We start from the raw sequence: 5,370 nt of genomic DNA, 5'->3' as shown, positions 1-5,370 counted from the left end.
GGCACCTATGGCTTAGTGAGTAGGGCACCAGCCCCATATACCATGGGTGGTGAGTTTGAACCCAGCCCTGGCCAAACTGCAAAAAAAAAAATAGCCTGGTGTTGTGGCGGGCGCCTGTAGTCCCAGCTGAGGCAAGAGAATTGCCTAAGCCCAAGAGCTAGAGGTTGCTGCAAGCTATAACGCCTAAGCACTCTACTGAGGGTGACAAAATAAAATAAAACATAATCTATAATGAAATGGTATAATACACACTACCATCCTTTAGAGCAGTGGTTTTCAACCTGTGGGTCGCAACCCCTTTTAACTGTATTAAAGGGTTGCAGCATTAGGAAGGTTGACAACCATTGCCTTAGAGGAAAAAACAAAAAAACACCTAAATGACTTGAAAAAGCCCACAGATACCATCTACTAACAACTTTGTTTGCTCATCAAAATCACTGTCCTTGGCTGGGCGTGGTGGCTCTCCCCTGTAATCTCAGCACTTTTGGAGGCCAAGATGGGCAGATTGTTTGAGCTCAGGAGTTTGAGACCAGCCTGAGAAAGAGCAGAACCTCATCTCTAAAAATAGCTGGGGGTTGTGGCAGGTGCCTGTAGGCCCAGCTAACTTGGGAGGCTGAGATTAGAGAATTGCTTAAGCCCAGGAGTTTGAGGTTGCTGTGAGCTATGAAGCCATGGTACTTTACCGAGGGCAACATAGTGAGACTGTCTCAAAAGAAAAAAAAAAATCATGGTCCTTAAACCTAAATATTCTTCAACCCCAACCTCCTACTTCCAGGAACATACCAAGGTCCCAAGTAATGTGCTTACTCTCCTTTGGCAGAAATACAAAGTTGAAGTTTTGCTCTACTTCTCACGTCTATTCCCTACAGTTGTGGTCTCTAAGCCCCAAGCCATAGACTGGTTCATGGCCTGTTAGGAACCAACCTGCACAGAATCACTGCCTCCTATACTACTCCCCTCCCCCATCCCCCACCCTGTGGAAAATTGTCTTCCATGAAACCAATCCCTGGTGTCAATCTATCCTGGAGAACGTATTATACTCTCTCCCAAGACTCATTATGGAAAGATCAAGTACTGGGCAGCACCTGTGGCTGAAAGGAGTAGGGCGCTGGCCCATATACTGGAGGTGGTTCTAAACCCAGCCCCAGGCAAAAACTGCAAAAAAAGAAAAGAAAAGAAAAGAAATACCAAGTATTATCTCTAATAATACACAAATCTTTCTATCTAATCTACATTTAACACTTATACTTTAATATGCTTAAAACACTGTAATATCTGAAAAGTCCATCAAAGTCTTACAATTCTTATACTTCTCCACTTGAAACAAAATTTTAATATATATATATATTTTTTTCTTTTTTTTTTTTTTTGAGACAAGAGTCTCAAGCTATCACCCTGGGTAGAGTGCCATAGCGTTACGGCTTACAACAACCTCAAACTCTTGGGCTTAAGTGATTTTCTTGCCTCAGCCTCCCAAATAGCTGGGACTACAGGTGCCCGCCACAACGCCTGGCTATTTTTTGGGTTGTAGTTGTCATTGTTGTCTGGCATGGCCAGGCTGGATTGGAACCCGCCAGCTCTGGTGTATGTGGCTGGCCCCCTAACCGCTGAACTATAGGTGCCAAGCAAATTTTAATGTATTACTCTTTAGCCAGGTTAAAAACCTTGAGAATTCTAATTCTTCTCTGTCCTGTTTGTGGCTTTCCCCATTTCCTGTCAATTTTTCACCAAAATTTGCCCTCTGACCCCATCCTCTTTTCTCAATTTCTTATTACAACCTAGCAGAGTTTGTATGTTACATGTAGTCTGCTAAATTGTCCTAAAATAAATTCTTCCCTCATCCTATCATTCAGTATGTCCTACCTAGTATATCTCCTCAATATCTACCCTGCATACCAGATCCTCTCCACCTCTGTGAACAATTAATTCCTTGATATTGTCTGGTCAATTCTATCTAAAATTAAACCCATAAATGATTTTCCTGGTTACCATTTCACCTTCTAATGATCATAACAATCAAATACAGATCACAATTTCTAAATCTCTGCTTTGATCATGTAACTTACCTTTCTTTTCATATTCCCTAAACCTTTTTTTTTTTTTTTGAGACAGAGTCTCCCTATGTCCCCCTTAGTAGAATGCTGTGGCATCACAGCTCACAGCAACCTCAAACCTCCAACTCTTGGGCTTATGCAATTCTCTTGCCTCAGCCTCCTGAGTAGCTGGGACTATAGGCGTCCGCCACAATGCTTGGTTATTTTTTGGTTGCAGTTGTCAGGACCGGACCAGGCTCACTCCCTAACTCTTAAACTACACTAAATATATTTGGAGGTGCTAACTCAACACGTTCTTCTCAACACATCCTTTCACTGTGCATTTTTTTTCTTTTATTGGTTTGTTTGTTTTTTGGAGACAGGATCTTGCTTTGTCACCTCGGCTGGAGTACAATAGTGTCACAGCCTCAAAATCCTAGACTCTAGCAACCCTCTGTCTTGGCCTCTCAAGTAGCTAGGAATATAGGTGCACACCACCATGGCTGGGTAATTTTTCTTTTCCTTTTTGTAGAAATGGGGCCTTGCTGCTGCTCAGAATGGTCTTCTATTCCTGGCCTCAGGCAATCTTTCCACCTCAGCCTACCAAAGTGCTGGGATTACTAATATTAGTGAGCTAACATGACTGTCTTACCTTCTTGATGTATTTTATTTATTATATTTAATAATTATTTTTCTTTCTTTCTTTTTAGTTTTGGAGAAAGAGTCTCACTCAGTAGCCCTGGGTAAAGTGCTGTGGTGTTGCAATCTAAAACTCCTGGGCTTAAGCGATCCTCTTGCCTCAGCCCCATGAGTACCTGGGACTACAGGTGCCCATCACAGTGCCAGGCTAGTTTTTCTACTTTTAGTAGAGATGCAGTCTTGCTTTGCTCAGGCTGGTCTCAAACTCCTAAGCTTAAGTGATCTGCTAGCCTCGGCCTACCAGAGTGCTAGAATTGTAGGCATGAGTCACCGCACCCATCCAGTACTTATTTTTCTTAATTCGCCTTGTGTTTGTCAGGCATTCTTGATACATTTTAAAGTACCTTCCTTTATTCATAGTTTGAATTTTGGAGCCCAACTACCAGAGTCAGAAACATTTCTCTATTACCTATTAGCACTGTAATCCCAGGCAAGTTATTTTAATGTTTATATGCCTCAGTATCCTCATCTGCAAAAATCAGGATGGTATCTACCTCATAGAGTTGTCATAAGGACTTAAAGCGGAAAACTAGCATTGAACAGAGCCTAGTTAAGGTTCCTCTTGCCCTGTTCCCACAGAAAAAGAGGCTCTTATTTGTTTGTCATACACTGTGCACACTTCTGCCACAACATTCACTGAATGGTATTCTGACTATGGGGATCTATGTCAGATTCTTCACTTAAAAACATGTGTTCCTATCACTTGAGCCCAGGAATTCAAGGTTGCAGTAAGGCAGTAAGCTATGGTTGTACCATTGCACTCCAGTTTGGACAACAGATCAAGACGCTTTCTCTACAAAACAAAAATGTGTTTTCCCAGAAGGCAGAGTCACTTAGATATTAGATAGGTCCTATAAAGGTAGAATCTCAGAGTTATGGCAGGCTCAGACTCAAGGTATTCTTCAAACTCCATTTTCTCCTTAAGGATCTATAATAGCCATCTCCAAGCACAAATGCTGGTCCCTTACCATTTGAGACTACAAGACTCAAGACCCAAGCTCCTATAATATTTGTACTGATAACATATAATATTAGTACTATGTATTATTTAATTAGTAACAGTATTAATAACCCATATCTTTGCCTAGAAACTAGATAGCAAACAAGTGAGTACCTACTAAAATAACACATAGCAAACAGAACTTTTGTTTTAGGCCAGGCATGGTGGCTCATGCCTGTAATCCTAGCCTGGGAGAATGAGGCAGGTGGATTGCCTGAGCTCATGGGTTAGAGACCAGCCTGAGCTAGAGCTAGACCCTATCTCTAAAATAGTTAGGCATTGTGGCAGGTGCCTGTAATCTCAGTTACTGGGGAGGCTGATGCAAGATAATTGCTTGAGCCCAGGAATTTGAGGTTGCTAGGAGCTATGATACCACAGCACTCTACCAAGGGCAATATAGTGAGATTATCTCAAAAAAAAAAAAAAAACAAAAACCAGAGTCTTACCCTATAGCCCTAGGTAGAATGCCGGAGTCTCATCCTCGCTCACAGCAACCTCAAACTCTTGGGCTTGAGCAAACCTCTTGCCTTGGTCTCCCAAGTAGCTGGGACTATAGGAACATGCCATTACACTGGATAGTTTTTCTTTTAGTAGAGAAGGAGTCTTGCTCTTGCTCAGGTTGGTCTTGAACTCCTGAGTGCAAATAATCCACCCACCTCAGCATCCCAGAGTTCTGGGATTATAGGCACAAGCCACTGAGCCTTGTTCCCTATAGAGAACACTCCCCTTCCCTACTCTAAGCAAGTGATACTCTTTTTATCTCACCCTGTAGAAAAAATTTTATGCAGATGCTCCAGGACATTAGCCCATAGTAAACTGAAGGGCATAATGACTGTGTATCAATTTCCATCACTGTAGAGTCAGAAGTTGGAGACCATCCATCTATACTTTAATGTCTAAATCAGCGGTTCTCAACCTGTAGGTAGCACCCCTTTGGACTGTATTAAAAGTCGTGGCATTAGGAAGCTTGAGAACCACTGGTCTAAATATATGCAAATAGCAACAGATATGCTTGTTGCCTTTCAACAGCCAGCAAAAGGAAAGTAATTATCACAGAGGGGATACCAATTATATACTCCCCAGGTTCATTTTTACTATCCCATTGAATGTTCAAGAGCAAACTCTATCCAATAAATTGTAAGAAAACACTGAGGGCTCAATGCTGATTCAGCCAACTGGTAAATGATAAAACTAGTTCTGCTGAGACAAAGAACACCCTCATGTCACCAATGGCTTCACTGCTAGACCACTGCTTACAAAAATTTCTCTTAATGTATAGCATTTGTACTGTGATCTTCACTACTTTGCTCTGTAATTGTTGAATTGTATTTCTTCCCAATAAACCAAAACAGGGGAAAAAAAATGAAGAAATCAAAAGCAAATTCCTTAGAGCAAACATGGCTTTGCTAGAGATATAAAGCCCTTGCCTAGCAAACTATATTGTTCTATAAAATAATGCCAGCACTCCATTACATGATGAGAAAAAAAAATTCCTGATAATACAAAAAACCTCCCTCAAACAAATTCCAATTAAAGAAAGGTTAGATTAAAAAATGCTGAGTTGGCTCGGCGCCTATAGCTCAACCCGCTAAGGCGCCAGCCACGTACACCTAAGGTGGCGGGTTCGAATCCCCAGCC

The 5,370-nt window shown here is 41.6% G+C and overlaps 1 protein-coding gene across 1 annotated transcript in view; it reads right to left on the bottom strand.

Annotated features, from left to right (window-relative positions):
• Positions 1-5,370, bottom strand: part of NSD1 (nuclear receptor binding SET domain protein 1) — a 117,311-nt gene that overhangs the window by 15,383 nt on the left and 96,558 nt on the right. The window lies entirely within an intron of this gene.

Source organism: Otolemur garnettii, unplaced genomic scaffold (genome assembly GCF_000181295.1).
Source record: "Otolemur garnettii isolate 467f Iridium unplaced genomic scaffold, OtoGar3 scaffold00261, whole genome shotgun sequence".
Taxonomy (NCBI): domain Eukaryota; kingdom Metazoa; phylum Chordata; class Mammalia; order Primates; family Galagidae; genus Otolemur; species Otolemur garnettii.
This window is presented reverse-complemented; position numbering and strand designations above follow the sequence as displayed.